Here is a 19,893-nt window from a genome sequence, read left to right as displayed (position 1 = left end):
AATATCTCAGTTATTTTCATATGCTGGCTGTTTGAATTCCAAGATAAACAAAAGTTTACTGTATTCCTAAATGCATCCTTTCCTAGATGCCAGTAACTTGGGCTGTATTGTGAAGCCGTCTGTAATTTTTTGCCGCTAGGATCTTTTGGCCTCTGGACAATACTGTTGCTTATCCTCTTTATCACGCTTGGCCAAGTAAAACGAGACAAAGCCTGTTTTGTATGCCATAAGAGCAACCACTTCAAGTTAAATTCTTTCGAGTCTTTTCTCACATTATTTTGTGTCACAGAGACAAAATACCTTGACCTCCATTCTCTAAAATCTGCCTTTTGGAAGGTCGTAATGAATCACAATACTAAAAAATGATTTAAGCATAAACATATTTCCCCGACATATGAAGATACTCTTGTCAAAGGGATTTTTTTTTTTACTATTAAACAGACGACGTCTGTTTTAGCTCACCACATAAACTAAGCTTTAGTGTGGGTATCAATAAACACTTGTTAAATGAATGAATGTGGAAAGTCAGAGACTTACGCATTTCTAGTCAATGACAACCACATTAAATAGAGTGATGCATACGGGTCAATTAACGTCAAAAAATAATTAAAGAAAATAAAATACCTAGTGGAGTTAGCTAAATGTGTTCTATAACATTCATCCCATGCCTGTCTTTCTCCCCTTTTCTTCTCCTCTAAAAATGAAAACAGTGTTGAAAAAATGTTGGTCTTAAGATTTTTCACCATTGACATTACTAGATAAATTTCTAATGCTTATTTACTGCTTCCTTACTGGATTTTAAAATGTGTTTTGTCTTGGCATAGTGACCTTTACATTATTTTATTCAATTTTTTAACTGTCATGTATGCAAGATGGAGTTGGGGGAGGGGAGGCATGGTATCCTCGGCTTGAGTTCCTAAAACTGATGCTAGGAAAATTTTTGGAGGAAGCTTTCTCAGGCTACTTTAGTAGTGGCTACTTTAGAAGTGGTGATCACCCCTAATTAGAGGGTCATTCTATCTTTGCCTTTTTAGAAATCATAATCCAAATCTCTTTAAAGATCCTTTAAATTTCAGAGGAAGATTTTTAATATCTATGAGGCTCATTCTCGAAGCTAAGAGTCCAGTAACTTTTCACTTATAATATTGGAAATGTTATTGCCAAGTATGTTAAAATTATACCAGTGGTTTCAAATTTGAAAAATGTATTTAGTTGTGCTAATAGTTAACATTTATTCAGGGTCCTTCCTCTGTCAGACACTATGGTGGGGCTTTAACGTGCATTATCTTACGCAAGCCTCACGATTACCCTGTTTGTGCCCATTACACAGATGAGAAAACAGGAACTGAGAAGCAAAGCAATGTGCTCAAGATCATACAGCTGGTGAATGGCAGGACCAGGATTTGAAACCAGATGTGTCTGATGCCAAAGCCTCCAGTTTTCAAATCTGCAACCTTGCAGTGAGGTCCCCGAGTACCACGGTCCTGATGGAGGGCATCTCAGAATGGCAAAGCCTTGAGCCAGGTGGATTCCTCCCACAGCTTCCTGGTCTTTGGTACAGACTGGTATTTGCCTGCTTGCCAGAGGCAGACGGAAACCTGAAGCGGAAAAACGAGTTCTTAGCTGTTGCATGTCCTGGGTTAGTGCACAGCAGCAGCAGCTACATCTCTTGCCCTTTGGAAAATGGATTAAAACAGTGATGCTTAATTATGAGGTTTAGAGGAAAGAGAATGTGAAGTCTAAAGAGCTATTTTAAATTGTGGAAGCATGGGGGTATGGAGACGATTGTTTAAGGAGAAATAAAGGAATTCTCTTCCCTGGCCTTCTTCACCCCAAAAGGAGAAAATAATCCACGAGCCTCCTGCTCGTGGATGCATCTGGATTTTCCTTTTTACCTGGTACTACAGGAATCAGACATCTCCGGGAATTCTTCAAAGTTCATTTGCTCCCAAAGGAGTGCAGAGGAATGGCCTGCTTTTAGATCCCTGTTTGTTGGTTTAAGCCAAGAAAGATGCTCCTAGACAGCAGTGGGAGTTGAGGACGTGCCTGAGTGCAGCCTGTGGTCCCTTCATTTCCTTAGAGCTCCATCCTGCAGACGAGATGTCACCTTGTGTGTGTAGTATTTCTCCATTTTGACCTTAGTTCAATCTGGGCAGGTCACATGCAGCTATTTGCTTTTAACATGAACACCAGCCTTCCTCTTGCATCAGTGTTTCAATTCAGAGCCCTTGGGTATCCAATACTCCCAGCAAAGGGCTAGCATTTCCAGACTTAATTTTTTTAAAGTCATTACGGATGGCTCTTGAAAAGAAAAAACAAACTAGCATGGTACAGTGAAATTTTTAAGGCTGAGTATACAATAACTTTTCTTTTTTCTTTTTTCTTTAGGGTTGCACTTGGGGCATACGGAAGTTCCTAGGCTAGGGGTTGAACTGGACTGCAGCTGCTGGCCTACACCATGGCCACGGCAACGCCAGATCCAAGCCGAGCTTGTGACCTACACTACCCCACTTAGCGGGGCCAGGGATCGAACCTGAGTCTTCACGGATACTAGTCTGGTTCCTAACCCACTGAGCCACAATGAGGACTCCTACAATAACTTTTTTTTAAGTTATTTTGCAAAACTCTGATTCAGTTCTTCCTTTCATGTTAAGTGGCATATATTTGGCTTGCGTGTGCACGTACACTCACAGATCTTCTAGAAGCTAGTCTTTAGTTTCATATTCCAGTCTCATTCCAACCCCATCACTATACTGCAACTGCTTTGTTAAGGTCACCAGAAGACTTCATATTGCAACATTCTAACATCTACTTTTAGTTCTTTCCTCGTTGTTGCCAATCTAATTGAGTTCCTTATCCCTTTTATATAGCAAAAGATACATAAATTTAGTCTAAATGAAGTGTCTTCCACCTCCTACCAGGACAGGATAGACGCAAAGGATTTTTCCAAGACTCCTCACAGTCCCTACAAGATGTATTGCTGCCATGACTGCTCTGCGCTAGGCGGAATCTTACTAAATCCAAGACACTTTTTTGGAACTTATGTCACCATTCAGGAAGCACCTACGCACCTTTCTTTAAACAGTTTCTGGTTTTGGTTTCCATGTTAGCACACTCCTATTTCTTTTCTTTTTCTTTTTCTTTCTTTTTTTTTTTTTTTTTAGCTCTTCTTTCTTAGTCTCTTATATCAGCTTCTCCTCTGCTACCTGGCAATTAAATGTTAGTATTCCTCAGAATTCTGTCCTAGGCGCTGCAACCTTTCCTCTGAAAAAATTTCATCCATTGCCATGACTTCAATTGTCAAATCCCAAATTGGCATCTCTGGCACAGATCACACTTCTGAGCAACAGATCTGAACAGGGAACGGCCTGCAGGACATTTCGCCATGAATGTTTCAAAGGCATCCTTGAGTCATGCAGTTTTCCCAAGACTGAACTCATGACCAGTGCTTCTTGCCTCAGTATGTGGCTCCATTCTTCACCTGGTTACTCAAGTGGTAAACCTGGGGCTCAGCCTTGACTCTGACTTCTCCCTCATCCCTCCCATCCAGCCAGCCAAGCAAACTCTTGGATATGATTTACCACCCTCATCATCCAATGGAGGGGATGTCCTTGGCCACAGATGCGAGCATCCTGGTCCTTGGAATGGGTTCATCTCCTTAATGGGTCATCTATTACCAAACACCGAAATGAGGAAAGATCATCCCATCTGTAGCAAACACTCCCCGAATGATAGTAGTTCACTGCCAGATGGCCCAGCAGTAACCCCGGCTGCAGGTGATGTGCAATTCCTGGCAGTAACACCAACCCCTTCCGTTTCTCTCTCACAGCTGTATGGCACATGGAGCTCTCCTTGCTATAATCCATACTCAAATTTCATTTCCTAAGCAAGTATTCCAGTCCTTGGGACACTCACTCATTCTCCATCCGTCTTTGTGGGCTGATGAGCACGAACCACTAATGGCAAATACCTCTATGTTGTAAGGGTTGATAAAACCCAGTTTCTAAATCTACAGGGCTGAGAGCCAGATCATAGGCTGTGGTAAATTCACCAAGATAATCCATCCTTCGGGGCCTCTTGAAAGATGGCCAATGGATCTTGCCTGGAGATGGCCATGTGCTTTCTATTTGAAATGTCTCTGGAGGGCTTCTTGGGCAGATGCCTAAACCCTTAAAATGTTTGTTGAAAAAAAAATATACAAAGTTGCTTGATTTAGTATAAGACATGCAGAGACTTCCTTTAGTGATGGGGATTATTTGCAAAAAACATGCTGGAATCATGAATAGCAGAGGGAGTTGCTTCACCAACCATTCAGAGAACCTGGATGTGGTTTTCCTCCTACACTGGCAAATATAGTAGCTACACAGAGAATTAAGAACATGGCATTCTGGGGGCTCACTTCAGCAGCCCCTGTACTAAAATTGGCATAATACAGAGAAGATTAGCATGGCTGCTGCACAAGGATGACACACAAATTCATGAAGCATTCCATATTAAAAAAAAAAAAAAAGAATGTGGTATTTCTCATGATAGCAACCTGAATATAAATGTCTTTATTCATCTAACATTTTATCCTCCCCTCAAAGAGGACTGACCACCATATGAAACATGCCTTTTGGGTCCAGTTTGTGACAAGGAACCTTGGAGATGGCTTGACCCAAATACAGTTGACTCTGGCACATACAGAGCCTGTCCAGTTGAGTTTATTAAGGCTGGGACACTGAATACATTCACTAAAAGCAAGACTTGGAAACAACCTAAATATCCATTGACAGATGAATGGATAAAGAAGATGTGGTACATATATGCAATGGAATATTACTCAGCCATAAAAAATAACGAAATAGTGCCATTTGCAATGACATCAGTGGACCTAGAGATTATCACACTAAATGAATTAAGTCAGAAAGAGAAAGACAAATACCATATGATATCACTTGAATGTGAAATCTAAAATATGATACAAATGAACTTATTTACAAAACAGAAACAGACGCACAGACACAGAAAACAAATGTATGGTTACCAAAGGGGAAGGGGTAGGGAGGGATAAATTAGGAGTTTGGGCACAGCAGATACAAACTACAACATACAACACCACAATGTACAAAACAGATAAAGAACAAGGTCCAACTCTTTAACACTGGGAACGATAGTCAACATCCTGCAATAAACCATACAGGAAACGAATATGAAAAAGAACATGAACATATATGTATAAGTGAATCACCTTACTGTACATCAGAAACAAACACAACATTATAAATCAATTACATTTCAATTTAAACCCCCCCACCCAAAAAAGGTAAAAGAAAAAAAATGTAAAAAGAGAAAAAGAAAAAAGAAAGCAAGCAAGCATCCTGCCGGGATCGTTGCAGCCTACACAGGAAACAACTGGCTGTTCTCTGTGTGTGGCAGGTATTTCAAAGCTTCAAGGACGCCTCCTGTGGCCCATCCAGAAACCACAGACTACTTTAGGAGCTCAGACTGACGAGAAGCAATGAGGCTAAAATAGACAGAGGACTTCAAGGAGGAAACAGCTTCCCCTGAGTACAAGGGGAGAAGGGAGGTCGTTCCAGGCAAAGACAAGGTTTGGAAGCAAAAATCAGCGTTAAGGAAACCAGCCTGCAGGGAGCAGAGGGTACACATCAGGCCACGGTTTAGGAAAACAGGTTAAATGGAGTGTTGATGCTCGATTGTGCAGGTCCTTGAAAGCCAGAAAAAGGAGTTTAACCTTGATATGTTTGGGAAAAGGGAGCATCACAAGGACAGCTTAGAGAGTGGAGCCCAACAACGAGGAAGACCGAGCAGATGACTATTGCTAGTAACCAGAGTCTAAGGATGGGAGCTAAACTGGCTGCTGTAAGAAAGAGAAGCATTTCTGAGAGGAACATGGGACAGGAGTAAACAACCCAATTCACACAACCAGCCGCGATGCAGAAGAGAGAGTGGAGGACCTGGCACCACGAACCTCTCCACGGCGTCCATAAAACACGCGCGAGACCCCCCTTGGCTTTCATTCATCACACAAGCCTTGACTCAAAATTTCAGAGCACTTTCCTGTTCCCCATCCGAGTCATAGAACTTTTTGCAAAAGGAGAAAGATGATGTGTATTTGCTGTTAGCATCATGAGGAGAGCCGGTCATCACACGGCCTTGGTCACAGAAACTGCTTCCCGCTTGCTTTCTACAGGTACTGTGTTCTTCCTTTTCTTTGCTTATGACTATTTCATTCCAAACAATTCAACCAAAAGACCAGGCTTCTCCCACGCCTGCCCCTGCTTCCTGCTTTATTCTTTCTTCCATCTTGGATTCCACTATTGCAAAACAACAGAGAAGTCCAGAGGAAAGATTTTGCTTTGCCTAGCCAATAAAACATACCTCCTGTTTTATTTGCAGTGGGGAATATGCCATCTGTTTTCACTTCCCAGCCCATACCCCCCAGGCAGAATCTGCTGTCTCCTGGGAATTTCACCCAAATATTGGAAATACTAGCAACAGACATTTAATGAGGGCCCAGTAGGATATGCTCAGTTTCCTGTCTCTTTATCAGGAACTGGGGTATTTTTTCTTCTCCACATCAGACCCGAAGGAAAGGGTGAGGTCTTTCATGTTTCCAACAGTCTCCACGGATAACTTCCTTAATGTCCGAAAGATAACAAATTATAGGAGTAGGCATCATTTAAAAAAAATGCCCCTCACACAATTTTTATATACTTGTCTTGATAACAATTTGATTACAAGTTACACACTATCCAGTTGTGATGTAAATATAGTCGCAATTTAAAAATCCTTATCAACTTTGCCATGTTCTACAAGTTCCTCAAAGCAAAGAACAATTCAGTTTTATTTTGGAAATACTGCTCATTAGGAAACAGAACTTAGTTTATAATGCTTATGTGGTCTCTTAAAATTATTTGAATAATAGACATACATAAATTTGCCGGAATAGGGTCAATATATTTTTTCCCTAAAAGTGACTTTTTACCATTTATATTTTATAGTAAATATACCATCGAGTGAGACATTTGAAAGAGTAACTGTAGTGCCATGTACACAAAAAAGTTTATTTATTAATGAAAATAAAAGAACTACATTTCCTAAGAAGAAAGCTGAAAAACAGCATTCCATACATGACAGTAAAGGTTTCCAGGGACAACCTTCCAGCAACAAGAAGAAATGAAAGAAGGCAGGGTTATTCTAAGCCATAGAGTGAGTTCATTAGGTTCTAGGACGACTGGTTGACCTGCTGACTCCCTGAGCATCCCTGCCAACTCTTCAAAAGGTAAGAGGTGCTTCAAGGAGCAGGGCCAAGAGCAGGGGATCTCTGTTTCCTGGAAATCACCGTGGCGTCGGGTCTTTTCGGAATCGAATCAGCTTCATGGGATACAAACACACAGACATATATGCTATCTATGGAAAACATATACAAGTCTGGTAATTTGACTAGAAATTGTCTTAGTGGACGATCACAGAGTGTTTGAAGGGAGGGTTTTATCTGGGGGCATATATTTGTATTCTACTCATGGATAATTAAGAACTCTACGTTGATACAAAGCGTAGAACCACTGATGATTTGAGATGCTCTTTGAAATAAGCTGAAAGGACAAAAGTTTATAAAACCACAGTGATAAATGTGGATCATGAAACAAAAGGTGAAATAACTAAATAGCACACACTTATTTATATACATATTGCAATTATGATTTCTATATCAAAGTATCCATTGTCTTACGTCATCCTAGATTTAAAAACAGAGATCCAGGGGTTCCGGTTGTGGCTCAGTGGTAATGAACTCGACTGGTATCCGTGAGGATACGGGTTCGACCCCTGGCCCCATTCAATGCGTTAAGGATCCGGCACTGCCATGAGCCACGGTGTAGGTCACAGGTGCCGACTGGGATCCCACGTTGCTGTAGCTGTGGCAGCTGCAGCTCTGATTTGACCCCTAGGCTGGGAACTTCCAAATGCCAGAGGTGTGGCCCCCAAACAAACAAACAAACAAGCAAACAAACAAACAAACAAGCAAACAAAAGATCCTTCTCAATCTCTGACTCTTGAGTTGACTGCACTGACTTTGACATTCAGAAAAACCTTGGGTAATTAAGGCTTTCGGTGTCTCTAGTCTAGCTTCGAAGGGGAATATTTTAACAGGCTTCTATAAACGAGAAAGAGGGTAACCACATAACTTATTGTCCAAACCATGACAGTTTTGAGAGGAAAAGGGGGGCACTAGCCAGCTGGCACATGAAGAAATGAGGCATAAACTGGTGTCTTCATCACCCCTTTGAGAGATTTCTGCATCAGGAACATCCAGCACTTGCCTACATGTCCAGCATCCATCAATCACATGACCACCAAAATTACACGCAACATATCTGTCAACTAGAGGAAAGATAAAAGACTTTCAAAGACTAAAGACAAAAGCGATGGCAGGTTATCGCCGGATGACTCTGTTTAAGATGTGCTAGAATAATATCTGTGAGGAATTCACAGATTATTTTTCTTTGACCCTGTCCCAGCGTTTAAAACTTTCCCTCCCTCGTTGCCTCTGGGAAGGGCTCTTACAGAAGAAAGCAGATTTAAAAAGAGACTCATAGCTCTTAAGTTTCAAAACCTGGGCCCTGGGGGGAACTGAACAGACACCCAGCAGTTTTCAGAAAAAAAAGAAAAAGAAGAAAAGAAACAAAAATCAGCACCTGGCACCTAGAAAACAAACTTGCGATCGCCCAAGGGAGGCAGGGCGGGATAAGTTAGGAGTATGGGATTAGCAGATACAAACTACTCTGCATAAAGGCGATAAGCAGTGAGGATTTACGGTATAGCACAGGGACACAGAGTCAGTATCTCGTCATAACCTGTAATGGAAAAATCTGAAAAAAATAAATATAAAAGAAAATAAGAACCTGCCTTCAGGCCTGGAGGGTGGGAGGAGAGCAGAGCTGAGAGACAAGGGCGCAGAAGCTTGGGGTCCTTGGGAGAAGGGCGTCTGCACTTCCTCGCCCCATCCCGCAAGCTGAATTGAGATCTGCAGGAATCTACGGGATTTAGGAGAAGCAAGAGTGGAGGTGAAGTCCTGCGGGCGGGAAGAGCCTGGGGGAGAACGAGCACCTTCAACAGCCTTGCCCACATCCCCAAGGTGGTAGAGAAACCACGGGATGCCCTCATTGTGTCCAAGAGGGTACCCAGTGACTCTGACATCTTCCAGAGTTTTCCACCCCCCCAGCGTGTCCTGGCAACACCTGACCGAGCAGTAGAATGAGAGCTGCTGCCCCAGAGGAAGAGCCCGAACCACAGGGGGCTTTAGGGAATGAGCCTGGGAGCTGACTGAGCATCCACTGAGGTGACAGTGGCCCCAGAAGATGTCAGTGTGGCCCGATGACGCCAACCTCACACCCCGCCACTCCTAGAACACAGGCACTACTGTGGGAAAAAGAAGGAGAAATGCCAATTTAACTGAAATTATGTTTCTGCCATCCCAGGGGGAGGCGCGACAACAGAACGTGGGTTGAGCTAGAGGAGAAGAAAGACCTGTCCATTTCTTGCACACCTGTGTTGGTGGATGAGAATTTGAGCCCAGAACATAGACAAGGACGTTCAGGATGGCAGCAATAGTGCAACCTAGTCTAAAACAACGAAAAGGAAGAATGTCACCCAGAGCAGCTCTGAATCCAGCCCTCCCTCACCCACACGGTGAGTTCAAACAGGCCCTCTGCCCTGCCATTGCTTTTAAATCCACTTCTACACATTCTGTTAGGAAGACCTTTCAATGTCATTTCCTTGACACCATCTCCGTCTTCCTCTCTCCAAGGCCCCTGCCTCAGCTCAGACACGCGTCATGTCTCTTTGCACTAACATATTAATAATAACAATATCGGCAACAACAAACTAACATTTATTTGGACCCCTCATGTGGCAGACATTGTGCTGTTTTCTGTGTCTATTAACTCTTTCAGTTGTCACATCAATCCTACGAGGTACTCGCTGTCTTTATCCCCATTTCACAGATGAGAAAACTGAGACGCAAAGAGGCCAGGTAAATTGTCCATGGCCATAGAGCTAGAAAATGGGAAGCCAGAAAATCTGGGCTCAGCATCTGCCCCCGGAGCTATTTCAAAGGACAATTTTTATGCTGCCTCATCCTAGTTCCGAACTCCCCCTGCATCTGATATTGCGCCTCTCTCTTCTGCACCATTGCCTATGGAGTGTTTCTAAACCAGAAATCCGAACAGAGTACGTCTTCCATAAAATCCCACAAAGGCTCCCCATTACCTTAGCATAAAATTAAACTTCTTAGAAAGCTGACATGATTTAGCTTCTGCCTGTCCAGTGTCATCCCACAGGCATATTTTCCTGGCAATATAGAATTTTCCTGACATGTAGTACTGGTAGTTATTCCCTGACCCAAGAGAATGGACAGGATGTCACACACACACACACACACACACACACACACCCCAATCCTCACCTGCTCCTTTTAAGAGTTCACGCGTATGACTCCTGGTTTTAGAAGCATGTTTCTAACATCCTAACCTAAAATATATAATACTAAATTCTAATCAATAACTGCCTTGTGGAGTTCCCATTGTGGCTCAGAGGGAAACGAATCTAAATAGTATCCATGAGGACAGAGGTTCGATCCCTGGCCTTGCTCAGTGGGTTGGGGATTCAGCATTGCCGTGAACTGTGGTGTAGGTCGCAGACGTGGCTCAGATCTGGCGTTGCTGTGGCTGTGACACAGAGCAGCAGGTACAGCTCCCTATCCTGGGAACCTCCATATGCTGTGGGTGCAGCCCTAAAAAGAAAATAAGTAAATAAATAAATAACCGTTTTGTCTGATCATTGAATTTTTTGTCTATATTTCCCATTACTTTGTGAGCATCCAAAAATCAGGCTATATTTTGTTTCTGTTTGTCTCAGGCCAGAAGGCGGCAGGCGCTCAATACAACTGCCAAATGAAATACTTGATCAAAGATATCTTTCATATCCTTATCTGCTGCTCCATTCAACAATTATTTCACAAACATAGATGCCAGGCATGTGGAGATATTCTTAAATTCAATTCTCCCAGCAATACTGGAAGACAGCCATGAGCATTCCAGTTTTAAAGATAAAGAAAACCGAGGCTGAGAGATGCACAGAGAACACAACAAGATTATGATATATTATCCGGCAGCATTTTCTGAGAATTAAAGATTACATAAACAAGTGCCACGTTCTAAACGCAGCAGCAAGAGCGCAGTGACTGGGGACCCTCACGGTTACTGATGGGCGGTAACTGCCACGGTTCCTTACTGTCTTACACGTCAGGGCTGGTTCAGACGCACCAGATCTGCTCCTAACTTAGAATGAACGGCTCCTCTCCTTCCCCCCAAGACCGTGACTTCCTTTCTCCGGCACTCATTCCGATCCTTGGTGCCCTCCCTGGGCTCCCACAAGGTCCGGATTTCTAATTTCTAGAGATCATTTCACACAACGAGACACAGGTCCCCTTTGGGACCTCCTGACCCTACTTTGGGGGAATACATTCTTACATTTTTCCCAGCATTTTAAAAGAATTTCCTTCCTGGCTTTAAGAAACGGGACGCTGCCCGCCTCTTGTCATATTCAGGGTTGATGAATTGCAGCCTTGCCTGCGCGCAGTGGCGCCAGCCCGGCTCTGGGGGCTGTGAGACACCCAAGGAAGATGCCCTCAACCTTCAGTTCCGGGTCCCAGCCCCTCTCCACTAGCACCTGGAAACACGTGCTCTCTAACGCTAACAGGGGACCGAAAAACCTTTGCTTCCCACTGTGGGGTAGGGTGGGGCTGGCGCTGCCCTGCCCAAGCGAGCAGTCCCTAATTTGGGGGTACCAGTCCCAACTGCGCCCCCACCCTGCTTCGTGCCTCCCACCTCCACCCCCCGCACTCCCATACCTTCTCAGGAACTTTAGTGAGAAGGAAAGGAAGAGGAAAAGAATGCAAAGAAAAGCCAGGACAGGGTCCCAGATGACCTCACATTCACCCAGCCAACAGGATCTAAACTGGAAGGTTCTAACGTTAGGAAAACGTATTATTCGAGGAGTGGACATGGAAGCCAATCAGTTCGATGGTGAATACACGTCATTGCATTTGGGCTCAGATGCAAATGTCTGCAGATGTGCCTGGAGTGAATCTTTGCATTTTTTTCCCTCCACCTTTCCTCCCACCCCCTAGCCCTTCTCTTTGCACAGGTGGCAGACAGAATCCAGGCAGACATCACCTCAAAGAAAAGAGGACACAGCAGGCCACAGACAAAAATTCTTGGCTTATGACTTTCAAATTCATAGGCTTAATGATAGTATTTTATCAAACCTCACATTTTACGTGTATTCTCTCGTTTAATCACCATTCTAATTCTATTACGTTGCGTGGCGGATAGAATAATGGCCCCCTCAAAGATCTCCGTGCCCTAATCCCTGAAACCTGGGAATATGTCACCTTAGATGGCCAAAGAAACTTTGCAGATGGGATGAAGTAAAAGATCTTTTGTTTGTTTTGTTTTTGTTGTTTTGCTTTTTTATGCCCCGGGGGCATGTGGAGGGTCCCAGGCTAGGGGTCTAATTGGAGCTCCAGCTGCCAGTCTATGCCACAGCCACAGAAACGCGGGATCTGAGCCACTTCTGCGACCTACACCACCGTTCATGGCAACGCTGAATCCCCAACCCACTGAGCGAGGCCAGGGATCAAACCGCATCCTCATGGACACTAATCCATGTTTCCTGCTGTGCCACAAAGGGAACTCCAGCAACTATCTTTTTGAATATCTGTTACATGCCAGATATTGTGCAAGGTGTCAGTGACATGAAAACGAGTAAGCTCTCGTTCCTGTCCCAGTTACTCCAGAGAGAAAATTAGTTCCAGCTTGTAGGTTGTATAAAATAGATTGTTCAAATATTTTAACCATCCATAATTTTGCCAAAACTGACGTACCTTCTGCTCTTTACTGCTACTCAAACACTGAAGATTTCCCACTTTGGTGTGAAATACTAATATCCATCAGCTCAGTTTGATCCAGGGAGCATGGGACCAACTGGCAATACGACAGAAGTACAAGCAATCGTGACAGTAATGTGTGAGAGTGAGTAAGGGTCACAGAAGAGCCATAGAACGTCGAAGGTGTTTCCGTTTAGCTCAGATACTTGTGTGAATTTTCCCAACCAACCCGGGAACAAGAGGCTCATCAGAGGTTATCTCATTAAGTGAAGTGACGAGTCTCTAAAGACTCTCAACGTTGCTACTACTTACCTGCTAAGCATCCTATGTATGGAGCGCCTCTAGTCCATGTTGGGAGATAATCTTCTGTTGATCTCTCACTTTTGTTTATATCTCGTGAGGAGAATCACTGAGTAGTTCTAGACTATTTTTTAAGGGTATTTATCTAGCACACAGCTTTGGAAGTATTTTTCTCTGGAGAGGAGGGCAGGTTTTTTGCTTTTGTTGTTTTTTTTGGGGGGGGTTGTTTTCTGAGCAGTAATAAAGATAATGTCTTTTACCAGGGAAATGCTTGAGCAGGTTTGCTTGTGGCCATCACACACAGAAAGAAAGAAAGAAAGAAAGAGAGAGAGATAAAGGAAGGAAGGAAGGAAGGAAAGAAAGAAAGAAAGGAAAGAAAGAAAGAAAAAGAAAGAAAGAAAGAAAGAGAGAGCGATAAAGGAAGGAAGGAAGGAAGGAAGGAAGAAAAAGAAAGAAAGAGAGAAAGAGAGAGAAAGAAAGAGAGAGAGGAAGATTCTTGGGCTCAAACTCCTCAGCTGTTCTCACACTGTGTGTGCCACACGCCCTTGAACCCACCTCTTTGTTGTCCCTGTGGGACTTGGGGAAGCAGGAACCTGCAGCTCAGGCTGGCTGTGCCGTAGGTAATGAAATCCTTTGTCTCCGACCCAGCTGTCTCATGTCTTCTGCCTGCTTCCATGAACCTGCGACAGCCCAGCTTTTAGCATGGAAGTGGGTAAAATGCACCCCTTCATAGGTCTGGATGGTGAACCACAGTCTCATCAGCCACTGCTGCTGCAACTTCTCCCTTGCAGACCTTGGCGATACTGTGTAGGAGCAATTTGGTTGTGCCCTGGTTTCGACCTCTAGCTGTCTGGTCTGGGGGACCTCGGACGCCCCTGTGTGGAACATCTGCAGGAACCCTCAGCCCTCTGGCACATGTGACCTGCAAGGGAGGGAGCAGACCAAATGGGAAACAGAAAACAGTGGATACTTTGTGTGTGTGTGTGTGTGTGTGTGTGTGTGTGTGTGTGTGTGTGTGTGTGCTTCTTAGGGCTGCACCTGCAGCATATGGAGGTTCCCAGGCCAGGGGTCAAATGGGAGCCACAGCTGCCGGCCTACACCACAGTCACAGCAATGAGGGATCCAAGCCGTGTCTGTGACCTACACCACAGCTCAGGGCAACACCGGATCCTTAACCTACTGAGCGAGGCCAGGGATCGAGCCTGCATCTTCATGGATACTGGTGGGGCTCCTTACCTCAGGGCCACAACAGGAACTCCCTAGTGGATAAATTCTTCCTTCCTCATTTAAACCCAGGTGAAATGTGCTACCACCCACTTTAAGAGCCCCATCAGAGGATTCTGAAAGATAGTGGGCCAGTCACCTACAGGAGGGGCCAGCCCCTCAATACAGCGTCATCTTGGCTTCCCTCCTTTCTGTCTTTTATGCCCGCTCCCTGGAATCACACAGTTAAATAAACGTCACTGGCCTTCAGGGGAACCCACACGAAGACACCTCACCTATCTCAGTTTTAGCAGTGGTTATTTTCCCGTAAATTAATGTCTGGAACATTTGAAAAGTGTGTTTTCTTTTTTTATGGCCATAGTTGGGCATATGGAGGTTCCCAGGCCAGGGGTCGAATTGGAGCTACAGTTGCTGGCCTACACCACAGCCACAGCAACGCCAGATCTAAGCCACGTCTGTGACCTACACCGCAGCCACAGCAACGCCAGACCTAAGCCATGTCTGTGACCTACACCGCAGCTCCTCATGGGTAATAGTCGGGTTTGTTTCTGCTGAGCCAAGACAGAAACTTTTATATGAAGAGCTATTACTATCAGTGTTGGGACAAAACTGTTTAGTGCAAAATTCTTGGCTTCTAACGAAAAACACCAATGCTTCTCAGGTGCCTTAAGAAGTGTGGTTATTTCCGGTATTAATTTCCTAATTTCATATGGAAAAACAGAAATAGAGTATGGAAGAGAGAAGGAGGCAAATTCGATGAACACATTAGTTTCTGTAACTGCCTACTCAAGATGAACTAAAAGGAAAAAAAGACAGGAAAATGTGGGATGTGGTTGTTAAAACCCTTTTATAATAAAGTGTTCACTTTGTTCAAGCAAAGTGTAAAGTTCAGGGAGCTTATCCTTCATTTTTAATATGCATGATGACTGTCCGTGGGTAAACTACAGTGGCAGCGTGGTGGAAAGAACGCCTTGGCCAGGGGTCTTGCTACGAGGAACTGTCTTGTAAAGTTAATCTGCTTTGACAAGTTCCAGATGTGCTTCATCTGACCAGAATTATTGAGACCCTGCAGCTGGGCATAGATCAAGGAGATGTCCTATCTTGCTACACAGAAAATGAGTTTTTATATAATCAACTGTCTGTCTCACAGGATCTAAAAATAGCATATATAATCTTTATTTTAATCATTTTTCATTAAGACTGCTGTTAGGCTTTCTGTGTGTGTCACATGAAAGAAGACACCCTTACTCTTCATTTGGGGGCTTCTATTTCCCCTTCTCTTTTATATTTTGGCTCAGCCACTTTCTTAGCTGTATGACAGCTTGACGAGGTGGTGGCTATACCTTCCTAGAGCCTACAGCTCACTTCCTTGGATGGCTAGTAGGCAAGGGAGCGTCTTTAGCTTCCTCTGACATATCCTGAGATCAGAGTTCCCCTTTTTGAGGAACCTCCAGATTTTTAAAGAGGTGCCATAAAAAGCCCCCCAAGAATTTACGATGTAATTTATCATTTGCTCCAAATTGTTAGATGCCTGTGCTGCTCTGTCCTCTCCACGTGGGTCAGAATGTCTGAGTAAACAACACAAGTGTGACAAACTGGTGAGAGCACTTCGAACTACTGCCGTTGAGAACGCTGAAGTAATTTCCCCGGCTTTACCATAACCCATTCCCAGCTACTCCAACACAGGAAGGAAGGCTTGGGGGATCTTTGACTTCAAAGAGGTTTCTCCCTCCTCAAATCAAGATTAAATACCAAAGCCATTTTCTTTCTTTCTTGTTTCCCCTTGTCTTCTCAGGGGCGCACTTGCAGCATCTGGAGGTTCCCAGGCCAGGGGTCTAATTGGAGCCGCAGCTGCCGGTCTACACCACAGCCATAGCAACGCAGGATCTTTAACCCACTGAGCAAGGCCAGGATCGAACCTCATATTTACCAGGAAGTCATTTTCCATCAGTAGCCACACTGTCAACAAAGACTTCAGGACCCGGATTCACACCGTATTTCCTCCTCTCTGCCTTCCGTATTTTTTCTTTTTTTTTCCCACACAAAGACGGTGAATTGAGGCTCTCCTGTCAAGAAAGAGAAACTACCCTTAGAAAGCACGACTCACAATTCTTAACTGCTATGATTAACGAATACTAACATAGTTTTGTCCGTTCTTTCTCCATGTTAAACAGCTGATGTCCTGTATGGTAAAAGTTTCTTCTGCACTCTTCAGTGGCATGTGTTTGATTTGTATGTTCCTGCCAAAATGCAAACTGCTTTTGCGACGCTCCAGAAGTTGACAAACTTTTTCCCTAAAGGTCCAGATAGTAAACGCTTTATTTCTTTATTTATTTATTTTCATCTTTTAAGGGCCATACCTGAGGCATATGGAGGTTCCCAGGCTAAGGGTCGAATCAGAGCTGTCGCTGCTGGCCTACGCCACAGCCACGGCAATGTGGGATCCGAGCCACGACGACACTGCCAGATCCTTAACCCACTGATTGAGGCCAGAGGTCAAAAATTTGTCCTCATGGATACTAGTCAGATTGGTTTCTGCTGAGCCATGATGGGAAGTCCCAGACAGTAAATATTTTAGACTTTGCAGGTCACACATCTCTGTGGCGACTACTCACCCCTGCCATCGTAGGGCAAAAACAGCCATAGAATTTACATAAATACATGAGCCTGGCCACATTCCAATACAACTTTATTGATGGCACTGAAATTTGGTGTTCATGTAATTTTGTGTGTGTCACAAAATAGTCTACTCTTAAAAGAATGTTTTCAATAATTTTAAAATGCAAAATCCATGTTAGCTTTGTGGCGTGGACCAAAGCAGGCAGCAAGCTAGATTTGGCCCACAAACTGTAGTTCACAGACCACCAATGTTCCATCAGTAATAATGCCAAACTTCTGAGAGTTATAGCTTATCACTGTGTTGAAAGATTTCGAGTAAATTGTGCCTGTGTCTCAATTTTAAATTCAATTTTAGTATTTGGGATGAGGGGCAGGAATTTAAAACCTAACTTTAAAATTCTACTTGGGAATGAAATTTGGTATTTAAAATCTAAAGCAAAGACAGTAGTTCTAGGAGTCCTTGCTGTGGTGCAGTGGTTTAAGAATCCAGCTGCAGCAACTTAGGCCTCAGGTGAGGTTTGGGTTCGGTCCTTGGCCTGGAGCAGTGAGTTAAAGGATCCGGCTTGGATTCAGTCTGTCTCAGGAACTTCCATATGCTGAGGGTGCAGTCATTAAAAAAAAAAAAAAAAAAAAGGACAAGAAAAAACAATGGTTCTAAATATGAAAAATCACTAGCACTGAACCTTAATTAACATTGCTTTATTGAACTATAGCTTGATAAATTGTCTTCAAAACAATAAATATTCACTTCTTTAAGTAGTTTGAATAAAAGTTGAATAGTTGTTATCCTATTCTGGAATTTTAAAACATGTGCGAATACTAAAGATTTCATACAATATCATTTTAAAACTTTACTTTCAAGCATATTTCTTTTCTACCAAAAGGGCACAGGCCCTGAACTTGGAATTTCTGGGGGCTTTTCAAAACCATAAATCATCCTCTTTAAAGATAACAAGAAAATGGAAGTTAAACGATTATGACTTCACTGAGGCAGACATTTTTCCCATTAATGTTTGAAGTGGAATTGTCAGCCCACTGCAGAGTGGTACCAGATGCTAGCAACTTTTAGTCCCAGAGATGACACTTGACACACCACAGCACCTGCCCTTTGACCTCCCAGTTCAAACAGTGTTTTACATTATATTGAAGCCCGATGAATATCAAAAAAGTCCCAACTTTCATAAGTTTGCATTTAAATTTTAAAAATATGAATTTGGGAGTTCCCGTCGTGGTGCAGTGGTTAACGAATCCAACTGGGAACCACAAGGTTACGGGTTCCGTCCCTGCCCTTGCTCGGTGGGTTAAGGATCCGGCGTTGCTGTGAGCTGTGGTGTAGGTTGCAGATGTGGCTCGGATCCCACGTTGCTGTGGCTCTGGTGTAGGCAGGTGGCTACAGCTCCAATTAGACCCCTAGCCTGGGTACTTCCATATGCCGTGGGAGTGGCCCAAGAAATGACAAAAAGAAAAAAGAAAATATGAATTTGGTCCTATGAGTCTCTCTGAATTTTAGCAATAGTAACAGGATTTACTCCAAAGTGTTTGAAATGTATATGATTTAGGGGAAAATGCGTTGTTTTCTTTCGATGCTTAAATCACCTTCAAGTAGAATATGCTTATTTCACCTTATAAATATTTTTTCTCCCTTGGTAGATTTCCACTTATTTCTTTCAGAGCTGCCCAGTCTTCTTGTTTTTAATTTTGCAACTGGGTTACAACTACCCACAGGTAGCCCAAAGATGAACAGATGAACAGGTATACAAAACAAAAGGATAGATAAATATTACAGTAAATAGATTAGCTTCTTTCATTTTTTCCAAATCCTGAGACATATGTATCTCTTTAAACTATGCTACCAATAATAGAGCATGTAATTACTTATTACCATATTTTCAAATTGAATTTCAAACTTAACATGAGCCATGTATCTGCTAGCTATGCTAAAACTTGTTTAAAAAATTAGCTGAGATCTACTGGAAAAACTGGATATCCACAGGCAAAAAAATGAAGCCGGACTTTTACCTAATACCATACGCAAAAATTAACTCAAAATGGATCAAAGACCTAAACGTAAGAGCTAAAACTATATGCCTCTTAGAAGAAAACAAAGGTAAAAGATTTGGCAATGATTTTTTTGAATAGGATACCAAAGGCCCAGGCAACAAAAGAAAAAAAATAGACTAATTTGATTTCATAAAAATGAAAAACTGTTGTGTATCCAAAGACACTATCAACAGAGTAGAAAGGCAACCCATAGACTAGGAGAAAATGTTGGCAAATCATAAATCTGATAAAGGATTTATAACCAGAATATACAGAGAGCTCCTAAAATTCAACAGACACAAAACCCAAGTAAAAAACTGACCCAGAGCTTGAAAAGAGATTTCTTCAAAGGAGATGAGCAAATGACCGAGGAGCCCTTGAGAAGAGGCTCAACATCACAAATCACTGGGAAGAGGCGAATCAAAACCACCATGAAATACAAACTCACACATATTAGTATGGCTCCTATCATAAATAAACTAATAAAAAAACAGAAAATAATAAGTGTTGGCAAAGACGTAGGGAAATTAGAACCTTTTATGTGCCGTGGATGGAATTGGGAAATGGTACAGCCGCTGCGGAAAACTGTATGGCAGCTGCTCAAAAAATTGAGAATAGAATTATCACATGAGCCAGCAAGTCCACTTTGGGTACACACCCCAAAGAAACGCAGGCGAGGTGTGAAGAGATATCTTGTACACCCAGGTTCGGAGCATCATTATTCACAACAGCTAAAATGTGGACGAAACCTTAGTGTC

At 43.0% G+C, this 19,893-nt stretch overlaps 1 non-coding gene across 1 annotated transcript; it reads left to right on the top strand.

Annotated features, from left to right (window-relative positions):
- The first annotated feature begins 4,391 nt into the window (after positions 1–4,391).
- On the top strand, positions 4,392–4,498 carry LOC125130201 (U6 spliceosomal RNA). The gene has a single exon (XR_007135696.1). It is a non-coding gene; the product is annotated as a U6 spliceosomal RNA (small nuclear RNA).
- Positions 4,499–19,893: the final 15,395 nt, after the last annotated feature.

The sequence above is a fragment of the Phacochoerus africanus genome, chromosome 6 (assembly GCF_016906955.1).
Source record: "Phacochoerus africanus isolate WHEZ1 chromosome 6, ROS_Pafr_v1, whole genome shotgun sequence".
In the NCBI taxonomy this organism is placed as follows: Eukaryota; Metazoa; Chordata; class Mammalia; order Artiodactyla; family Suidae; genus Phacochoerus; species Phacochoerus africanus.
This window is presented reverse-complemented; position numbering and strand designations above follow the sequence as displayed.